The following is an 11,608-nucleotide window of genomic DNA, read 5'->3' as shown; positions in this document are numbered from 1 at the left end:
AGGAAGATGAACACAGATATGAGGAAGAGGCGAGGTAGAGAGAAGGCATTGGAGGATTGCTAGAGGCCAACATGAGGAGGAAAGGAGAGAAGAGCACAAAGGGGAGGCGAAAGCGCACGAGCAGACCACAACAACGGCCACGAGGGAGGAAGAAAGGGCAAAATTAAAATAAAAGAAATGAGGATAAAATTGTAAAAATGATCTGTCTCTATTCCAAATGTTGTGCTTCAACTTATCGCTTTTTAATATTGATATTGGACCCATGCTGGTGTATGAGAATGATATGGGGGTGGGAGGTGTCTAACAAAAATGTGGGTTCAGGGTAGTAGGAACTCGGACTCTTCGAGGACAGCAAGCAAAACCCACGGTCCGATTTCTTTGTGTTTGTATCTGCTTGGAGTGGAACTCGGACCCTCCGAATTGCATGCAAAATTCTTCCTTGTGATATCGTTGGGTCCGATTTTATGCATACGAATTTTCATCTCTCACCCAAACAAATCGGACCCTTCGATTTGTTACTAAAAATTTAAAATTCAAAGAAAACGCAGGGTCCGATTTCCTTCTACCCACACTGACAAAAAACCTGTCCCACAAATATGTCTGTTTCACCCCTAAACCATATCGGAGCAAAGCACACACATGCCCCCATTTCCAAAAAATTGAGCCTCAACTTATTAGAGGTACACTGAATACATATCATTTGTGTCAATTTGTGTATTACCGTTTTTTTTTTAAATTTATGTCTCAATAACTAAATAATGGATGTGTGTCAATGGATGTATGTCAAGGTGTCTATGTTTTGGGTGGACACACCCACTAACCAAATGGATGCTAAGTGAATAATAAAAACATTGGTGTAATCTACCAGAATAGTGAACTAGGAGAATTTATGTAATTATGAGAAGCACAACTAGTTTGTTAACAACTTATTAATTATACTACATATTTATGGAATTCTCTAAAATTTTCATGATCTTATTTGATAAAAGTAAATATTTAGGTATTATGATGGAGAAGTATAGAAATAAAATAAATAATTCAAATACTATAAATATCTAGAATTATATCTAAAAAAATCTAAGATAATATCTAATACCTATAATGATTTATAATTTATGATCTAGCAACTTCTGAGGCCTATAAATAGGCCACCATACAACCATTGTAATCAACTAACAAACACATTAAGTCTCACTAGTCTTTGTATTCTCTTATTATTCCATTAATAATATAACTATCAAATTTCTCTAACTATTCATCTAAACTACTTCTTCATCAAAATTATCTTTGCTATTCTTGCTACAACATTCAAGTCCATAATACCCTATACTAACTTCAAACTATTTCATAAAACTAATAATGGTATCAGAGCTACATTTAGCTATTTACTAGGCATAGAATCTTTCTTCCTATCTATCAACTACACATATTCACCACATTGTAATCAACTCAAACAAATTTCTCCATAACCATGACTATCTCAACTATAAATATTTTCGTGCCCTTATTATCAGAAGACAATTATGAGGATTGGCATTCTCAAATAAAAACCTACAAGCACAAGATTTGTGGGAGTTTTTCACAGAGGGTCACCATGCCAGAGAATCAAGCAGCACTTTTCGCTGCAGAAAAGAAGAAATTAAAGGAAGATCAAAAAATAAATTATATTGCTCTATGCTTCCTCTAACAAGCTGTGACGAAGACAATTTTCTCAAGGATACAAAGAAAATCGCCAGCTAAGGAAGTATGAAAAAATTTGGAGTAAAATTTCAAAGGCGACATAAAGTGCTGCAATTATAAAAGGTTCGGACATATGGAGAAAGACTGCAGGATGAAGATCAATCATCGCACTAACTTTTCTGAAGCAAAGGAAGGAGAAGAATGTCTCTTCTATGCATCCTCACAAGAAGAGTGCAAGAAGAAAGATGACATATGATATCTCGAGAGTGTCTCTAGTAATCACATGACAGGTGATCAAAGCCTATTTAATGATATCAACAAAACTGTTCGATCAGGCATTAGATTTGGAGATGGAACAATCGTGTAGGAAAATGACAAAAGTACAATCAGCGTTAACACCAAGATAAGAACTAAGAATATCCATGACGTTCTGTTAGTTTCTAAACTTGCTCAAAATCTATTTAATATTGGACAAATGATGGAGAAAAGGATATTATTGAGTTTAAAGACCTAATAACAATTGATAGATGATGACTGAATATTATTATTATGTTAAAAGTCCAATTGTGTGTGTGATTGTTTGTTAATTGTTCAGGAAATTAAAATAATCAAAACTGATCCAATAAATAAGTTAACACAGCCAAAGAAGTGACAAGTTAGTGTGCAGAAATTATATATGGATCAAAAGAAGGTATAAAGCCAAACCCAATAAGGTAGAACAACAAGCAAAGACCTAACTGGTGATCCAAGCCCATTCATTCTCATGGATGCTAACTAAAGAAATAAAACTTCATTTTCATCTGAACCAAATCGAAGCCAACGAACCATTCTTTCTCTTCTCTTCGTCTCTCTTCTCTCTCACCCATGTGAAGCATTCCAAAAGTATAGCAAGAAAAGGAAACTATGCTTAGGGTTCAAATCAAGGATGAAAAAGTAGGTTACCAAAATCAAGAAAGAAGAAAAAAGTCAAAGAAGCTAGGACTTCAAGTAAAGATTACATCCAAAGGCTACATCAGAGAAATTTTTTCTTCTTTGTGCTTCATTGAAGATTATTAAAGAAACTTCCTCTCTGCATGCACTGAACTGGAAAGATCAAGAAGTTGAAGATTATGGAGCTCTGCTACATATCAACGGTCAAGAAAGAAACTTGGAGCCAAAGCACAAATGAATGGCTCAGATCCTTGAAGAAATTTGAAAAAGGATGAAAGAGAAGATGGTAGGTATGGATGCATGTATGGTTCAATTACTACTGCTACTCTATCTCTCTTCTGCGCCGCTGCTGCTGCTAATATTGGGAGAGAAGAAATCAAAGTTGTTGAAGCCAAATTTCAAACTTTGGAAGCTTTATTCCTCTATTAAAGGGGTAAACTGCCAGAGGTTGATTCAAGGAGTGAGAGTACAAAGTTTGAGTTTCCATAACTTACAAAGTATACCTTCTTCTTCTTCATGGTTCTTTATTGAATATTCAGCTTTCTCAGTTTATCTTTCTTTGTTTCAATAAAAAAGGAATTAATTTGAGGAATTAAGAAAAAGTCATTGAGAGAAAAGACAAAGAGAGTTAGACTTGGAAAAAATCCAAATATTTATTTCAGAAATTCTTTATACATTTTTTTGTTTTGTTTTCATGATCCTGAGAGAATTTTCTTACTAAGTTGGGTGAGCACTTAGCGGTTGAAAATCTAGGGAGTGTACCTAGTCAAATCTAGCTTGGATAGAAGCTGGGTTTGTCCCAGATAGAATTGGATTAAATCCTAGAAAAATTGGTATTTGTAATTATTAAAAGATAGTGAAAATTCCTCCATTATTGTGAGGGAGACTAGATGTAGGTCATATTGCACATGGTAGCTAAATTAGGATATATGGCTGTGTCACTCTTCTTTCTCTATTCTGATTTTGGTTTTATTCTCTATGAGACAAAATAAAATTGTCTCCTACTTATACTATCCAGCAAGACGTCACAGCAACTCTGCTCCCATACACTTTTGTTTGGGCTCCTCAATCGACAAGAGACAAAATAAAAGTGTTTCCTGAGTTCTCAACAAAAGCAGACTTAACAGATTCCTTAAGTTCCATCTAGTTTGAAGTAAAAGCAAGCAAAGTAAAAAGAGGCCTAGATTCAACCCTCCTTCTCTAGGCCACTGATAACTGAAGGGCAATCCAACAACAGACCTCCATTCTTTAATGTAAAAAATTACAACTAATGGAACGGAAGAATGAATATCTTTATGCAGTCTGTAGATTACAACATTTGGAAGATCATCTTGAATGGTCCACAAATTCCAACGAAAACTAATGTTGAAGGAGTTGTCACTCCTAAATAAGAAGCAAAATGGAATGACGAAGACAAGAAGAAGGTGGAGTTAAATGCCAAAGCTATCAACATGCTAAACTGTGCCATCAACTTGTGAAATATCGGAAGGTATCTACATGCAAAACAGCAAAGAAAATCTAGGATTGACAAGGATTGATAAGCTGAACAAGTAAAAGAGACAAGGATTGACAAGCTGAATAAAGAATATTAAATGTTTGCTATGAAGAAAGGAGAAACCATAGATGATATGTTCAAAAAGTTATCTGTCATCATAAATAGCTTGGATGCTATGGGAATAATTCATTCTGAATAGATGCTTGTGAGAAAAATTTTGAGAAGCCTAACCAAAGAGTGGGAAACCAAGGCTACTATCATCTTCGAAAGTAGTAACCTGAACAAAATAACTTATGATGAGTTGAGAGGAAAGTTACTTGCTTATGAAACTACACACATGAAAAATGACACAAAAAAGAAAGGAGTGGCACTGGAATCTTGTGTTGAGTCATTTGAAGATGATTCTAGCAACAGTTTATCAGATGACGGAATTGTATTTTTTGCTAGGAAGCTAAGGAGACTAATGAGACAAAAAAGGAGCAGAGAAGATAGCTTGAAGGAATCAAAGAGAGACATTAGCAAAGTCATCTGCCATCATTGTAAGGAGGCTGGACATTTCAAGTACGATTGTTCTAAGTTTAAGAGAGAAGACAAGAAAAGGAAGGATAAGAAAAAGGTGATTATACCTTCATGGGAAGATTTGAAAAATGACTCTAAAGAAGATAAAAAATTTGACCACAACTCTCAAGCTTGTCTAATGGTTGATCACAATCAAGATGATGAGGTAACCTATTTTGAACCTACTAATGATGAACTCCATCAAATAATTGATGATCTAACTGAAAAAATTAGAAAATTTCTGAATCAATACTATGAACTTGAATCTGAAAATGATATTTGAAGGCTAAAAATTCTTACCTTAAAAAATTGAAAAAAGCCAAAAATTCTGTTAATCTCATTGAAGAAAACAAACAGCTTAAAACTAAAATTAAAAGTCTTAAAGAAAAATATTGACACTGTCTTTTTGGATAGCATTGAAGAAAATGAAAGGTTGTACAAAGTGATTAAGGGTTTAAATCAAGATATAGCTAAATTTGCTCAAAGTTCTGAAAACTTAGACAAATTATTAGCTAGTCAAAGACCTCTCTTTGAAAAAGATAGCTTGGGGTATGATGACAAATCTAAAATTATTTTTGAAAAATCATGTTTAAAAAATGAAGCCTCAACGTCCAAAAAATAAAATATTTCAAACCTCAAATCACTTTAAAAATTCTGCAAATAAAAACTTTTGTCATACATGCAATAAATCTAGCCATTCATCAATTCAATGCTTCATCTTTGAAAGAAATATTGGAAATAAAGTTTATAAAGTGATTAGCAAATATAATGCTTTTGGACAATCAAGACGGTTTAACATCAAAGGATCCAAAATGATTTGGATACCTAAGGTCACTTAAAAGTGTTATGTAGATTTGCCTTGCATCTAAGAAGAAGAAGGACTTGTGGTACTTGGATAGTGGATGCTCAAGGCACATGAACGGAAAGTCCACATTCTTCATCAAGCTCAGCAAATACAATGGAGGCTTTGTGACATTCGGTGATGATGAAAAAGGGAAGATAGTGGTTGTAGGTAAGGTTGGTAAGAGTTTTTCTACCTTCATTGATAATGTATTCTTGATTGGTGGACTGAAACATAATCTTCTAAGCATTAGTCAAATATGTGATTTAGGATATTAGGTTATTTTCAAAAAGTTGTAATGCTTAGTTGTTTGTGAACAGTCGGGTAAAACTTTGTTCATTGCTAAAAGATGTAATAATGTATATGGTCTCACCTTAGAGGAACTTAAGAAACAAAATATAGCTTGCTTTACTTCTATGGAATTCAAGAAATGGTTGTGGCATAAGAAATTGGGACATGCTAGCATGTTTTAAATTTCTAAGCTTGTGAAAAAGAATCTGGTTAGAGGTCTTCCTAAGATCCAATTTGACAAATATATCACTTGTGATGCTTATCAAATGAGTAAACAAACTAAAAACTCTTTTAAATCCAAGGATGACATCTCTAACTAAGAGACCATTAGAGTTGTTACATATTGATCTTTTTGGTCTTACTAGGACCCAAAGCCTAGGTGGTAAACACTATGGCTTAGTAGTAGTTGATGATTATTGATGAGCGGATAATTTATACGCTTTTTGACATTGTTTTTAGTATGTTTTTAGTAGGATCTAGTTACTTTTAGGGATGTTTTCATTAGTTTTTATGTTAAATTCACATTTCTGGACTTTACTATGAGTTTGTGTGTTTTTCTGTGATTTCAGGTATTTTCTGACTGAAATTGAGAGACTTGAGCAGAAATCAGATTCAGAGGTTGAAGAAGGACTGCTGATGCTGTTGGATTCTGACCTCCCTGCACTCTAAGTGGATTTTCTGGAGCTACAGAACTCGAAATGGCGCTCTTCTAATTGCGTTGGAAAGTAGACATCCAGAGCTTTCTAGCAATATATAATAGTTCATACTTTGGCCAAGAATAGATGACACAAACTGGTGTTCAACACCAGCTCTCTGCCCAATTCTGGCGTCCAGCGCCAGAAAAGGATCCAAAACCAGAGCTGAACGCCCAAACTGGCACAAATACTGGCGTTCAACTCCAAGAAGGACCTCTACACGTGCAACACTCAAGCTCAGCCCAAGCACACACCAAGTGGGCCCCGGAAGTGGATTTATGCATCAATTACTTACTTCTGTAAACCCTAGTAGCTAGTTTATTATAAATAGGACATTTCACTATTGTATTTGACATCTTTGGTCTCAGTTTTAATCCATTGTTCATCCTAGGAGACTATTGATCACGTTTTAGGGGACTGGCCATCTCGGCCATGCCTGGACCTTTCACTTATGTAATTTTAACGGTAGAGTTTCTACACTCCATAGATTAAGGTGTGGAGCTCTGCTGTTCCTCAGAGATTAATGCAAAGTACTACTGTTTTCTATTCAATTCATCTTATTTCGCTTCTAAGATATTCATTCGTACTTCAATTTGAATGTGATGAACGTGACAATCATCATCATTCCCTATGAACGCATGCCTGACAACCACTTCCGTTCTACCTTCGACTGAATGAGTATCTCTTAGATCTCTTAATCAGAATCTTCGTGGTGTAAGCTAGAATGATGGCGGCATTCAAGAGAATCCGGAAAGTCTAAACCTTGTCTATGGTATTCCGAGTAGGATTCAATGAATGAATGACTGTGACGAGCTCCAAACTCGCGATTGCAGGGCGTTAGTGACAGACGCAAAAGGATAGTAAATCCTATTCCAGCATGATTGAGAACCGACAGATGAATAGCCGTGCCGTGACAGGGTGCGTTGACCATTTTCACTGAGAGGATAAGATGAAGCCATTGACAAGGGTGATGCCTCCAGACGATTAGCCGTGCCGTGACAGGGCATTGGATCATTTTCCCGAGAGATGACCGAAAGTAGCCATTGACAGTGGTGATGTATCACATAAAGCCAGCCATGGAAAGGAGTAAGACTGATTGGATGAAGATAGCAGGAAAGCAGAGGTTCAGAGGAACGAAAGCATCTCCATTCGCTTATCTGAAATTCCTACCAATGAATTATATAAGTATTTCTATCCCTATTTTATTATATTAAATTCGAAAACACCATTATCAATTTATATCCGCCTAACTGAGATTTGCAAGGTGACCATAGCTTGCTTCATACCAACAATCTCCGTGGGATTCGACCCTTACTCACGTAAGGTATTACTTGGACGACCCAGTGCACTTGCTGGTTAGTTACAACACAGGGATCCCTATACTGTGGTATAAAGGATCCATATTATTATTATTATTTTTTTCTGTGCCCTCTTCTTTGTCATATGAGTAGGAGCAAGGACAAGAATATTCTTGTTGAAGCAGATCCAGAACCTGAAAGGACTCTGAAGAGAAAATTAAGAGAAGCTAAATTACAACAATCCAGAGATAACCTTTCAAAATTTTTCGAACAGGAAGAGGAGATGGCAGCCGAAAATAATAATAATGTAAGGAAGATGCTTGGTGACTTTACTGCACCTAATTCCAATTTACATGGAAGAAGCATCTCCATTCCTGCCATTGGAGCAAACAACTTTTAGCTGAAACCTCAATTAGTTTCTCTGATGCAGTAGAACTGCAAGTTTCATGGACTTCCATCTGAAGATCCTTTTCAGTTCTTAACTGAATTCTTGTAGATATGTGATACTGTTAAGACTAATGGAGTAGATCCTGAAGTCTACAGGCTCATGCTTTTCCCTTTTGCTGTAAGAGACAGAGCTAGATTATGGTTGGATTCTCAACCCAAAGACAGCCTGAACTCTTGGGATAAGCTGGTCACGGCTTTCTTAGCCAAGTACTTTCCTCCTCAAAAGCTGAGCAAGCTTAGAGCTGATGTTCAAACCTTCAGACAGAAAGAAGGTGAATCCCTCTATGAAGCTTGGGAAAGATACAAACAGTTGACCAAAAAGTGTCCTTCAGACATGCTTTCAGAATGGACCATCCTGGATATATTCTATGATGGTTTATCTGAGCTATCAAAGATGTCGCTGGACACTTCTGCAGGTGGATCCATTCACCTAAAGAAAACGCCTACAGAAGCTCAAGAACTCATTGACATGGTTGCTAATAACCAGTTCATGTACACTTCTGAAAGGAATCCTGTGAGTAATGGGACGCCTATGAAGAAGAGAGTTCTTGAAGTTGATACTCTGAATGCCATATTGGCTCAGAATAAAATATTGACTCAGCAAGTCAATATGATCTCTCAGAGTCTGCATGGAATGCAAGCTGCATCCAACAGTACTCAAGAGGCTTCTCATGAAGAAGAAGCTTATGATCCTGAGAACCCTGCAATAACAGAGGTGAATTACTTAGGTGAACCTTATGAAAACACCTATAACTCATCATGGAGAAATCATCTAAATTTCTCATGGAAGGATCAAAAGCCTCAACAAGGCTTTAATAATGGTGGAAGAAACAGGTTTAGCAACAGCAAGCCTTTTCCATCATCCACTCAACAACAGACAGAGAACTCTGAACAAAATACTTCTAATCTGGCAAACTTAGTCTCTGATCTGTCTAAGGCCACTGTAAGTTTCATGAATGAAACAAGATCTTCCATTAGAAATTTGGAAGCACAAGTGGGCCAGCTGAGTAAAAGGATCACTGAAATCCCTCCCAGTACTCTCCCAAGCAATACAGAAGAGAACCCAAAAGGAGAGTGCAAGGCCATTGACATAAGCACCATGGCCGAACCTACAAGGGGAGTGGAGGACGTGAATCCCAAGGAGGAAGACCTCCTGGGACGTCCAGTGATCAATAAGGAGCTTCCCTCTGAGGAACAAAAGGACTCTGAGGCTCATCTAGAGACCATAGAGATTCCATTGAACCTCCTTATGCCCTTCATGAGCTCTGATGAGTATTCCTCTTTTGAAGAGAATGAGGATGTTACTGAAGAGCAAACTGCCAAGTTTCTTGGTGCAATCATGAAGCTGAATGCCAAATTATTTGGCATTGATACTTGGGAAGTTGAACCTCTCTCGTTCATCAATGAACTAAGTGATCTGGATCAACTGACATTGCCTCAGAAGAGACAGGATCCTGGAAAGTTCATAATACCCTGTACCATAGGCACCATGATCTTTAAGGCTCTATGTGACCTTGGTTCAGGAATAAACCTCATGCCCCTCTCTGTAATAGAGAAACTGGGAATCTATGGGGTGCAAGCTGCTAAAATCTCATTAGAGATGGCAGACAGTTCAAGAAAACAGGCTTATGGACAAGTAGAGGACGTGTTAGTAAAGGTTGAAGGCCTTTACATCCCTGCTGATTTCATAGTCCTGGATACTGGAAAGGAAGAGGATGAATCCATCATCCTAGGAAGACCTTTCCTGGCCACAGAAAGAGCTGTGATTGATGTTGACAGAGGTGAAATAGTCCTTCAATGAAATGAGGACTCCCTTGTGTTTAAAACTCAAGGATCTCCCTCTACAACCATGGAGAGGAAGCATGAAAAGCTTCTCTCAAAGCAGAGTCAACCCAAGCCCCCACAGTCAAACTCTAAGTTTGGTGTTGGGAGGCCACAACCAAACTCTAAGTTTGGTGTTGAACTCCCATATCCAAACTCTAAGTTTGGTGTTGGAGAGTTTCAACAATGCTCTGAACATCTGTAAGGCTCCATGAGAGCCCATTGTCAAGCTATTGACATTAAAGAAGCGCTTGTTGGGAGGCAACCCAATTTTTATTTATCTAACTATATTTTTTCTTAGTTATATGTCTTTGTAGGTTCATGATCATGTGGAGTCACAAAATAAATATAAAAATTGAAAACGGAATCAAAAACAGCAGAAGAAAAATCACACCCTGGAGGAGCATCTGTCTGGCGTTCAGCGCCAGAACAGAGCATGGTTCTGGTGCTGAACGCCCAAAATGGGCAGCTTCTGGGCGCTGAACGCCAGAACAGGCATGGTTCTGGCGTTCAACGCCAGAAATGGCACACAAATGGGCGTTGAACGCCCAAAATGGCCACCAACCTGGCGCTGAACGCCCAGAGTTGTGTGCAAAGGCATTTTTACATGCCTAATGGGTGCAGGGATGTAAATCTTTGAACACCTCAGGATCTGTGGACCCCACAGGATCCACTCAGGATCTGTGGATCCCACAGGATCCACTCAGGATCTGTGGACCCCACAGGATCCCCACCTACCTCCACTCACTTCTTCTCACCACCTTCTTTCACACAACCCCATAAACACTCTTCCCCAAAAACCCTTCACCAATCACCTCAAACTCTCTTCCCCATCACCTCTTCACCACTCACATCCATCCACTCTTCCCCATAAACCTACCTCATAAACTCCACCTACCTTCAAAATTCAAAACCAATTTCCCACCCAAACCCACCCATATGGCCGAACCTTAACCCCCCTTCCCTTCCCTATATAAAGCCCTCCATTCTTCATCAAATTCACACAACACACCCCTCTACACCCTTCTTGGCCGAAAACACTTCCCACTCTCCCTCTCCTCCATTTCTTCTTCTTCTTCATCTATTCTTTCTTTTATTGCTCGAGGGCGAGCAAAACTCTAAGTTTGGTGTGGTAAAAGCATAAGCTTTTTATTTTTCCATTACCATTGATGGCACCTAAGACCGGAGAATCCTCTAGAAAGGGGAAAGGGAAGACAAAAGCTTCCACATCCGAGTCATGGAAGATGGAAAGGTTCATCTCCAAAGCCCATCAAGACCACTTCTATGATGTTGTAGCCAAGAAGAAGGTGATCCCTGAGGTCCCTTTCAAACTCAAAAGAAATGAGTATCCGGAGATCCGACATGAAATTCAAAGAAGAGGTTGGGAAGTTCTAACAAATCCCATCCAACAAGTCGGCATCCTAATGGTTCAAGAGTTCTATGCCAATGCATGGATCACTAAGAACCATGATCAAAGTAAGAACCCGGATCCAAAGAACTATGTTACAATGGTTCGGGGAAAATACTTAGATTTTAGTCCGGAAAATGTGAG

At 38.0% G+C, this 11,608-nt stretch overlaps 1 non-coding gene across 1 annotated transcript; it reads right to left on the bottom strand.

Moving 5' to 3' along the window:
- Positions 1–8,467: 8,467 nt before the first annotated feature.
- On the bottom strand, positions 8,468–8,575 carry LOC148575991 (small nucleolar RNA R71). Its single transcript, XR_015903839.1, has one exon. It is a non-coding gene; the product is annotated as a small nucleolar RNA R71 (small nucleolar RNA).
- Between the last annotated feature and the right edge of the window lie 3,033 nt (positions 8,576–11,608).

This window comes from Arachis ipaensis, chromosome B1 (assembly GCF_059453495.1).
Source record: "Arachis ipaensis isolate K30076 ecotype BB chromosome B1, ASM5945349v1, whole genome shotgun sequence".
Lineage (NCBI taxonomy): Eukaryota > Viridiplantae > Streptophyta > Magnoliopsida > Fabales > Fabaceae > Arachis > Arachis ipaensis.
Note: the sequence above shows the minus strand (reverse complement) of the source record. Positions and strands in the feature narration are given on the sequence as shown.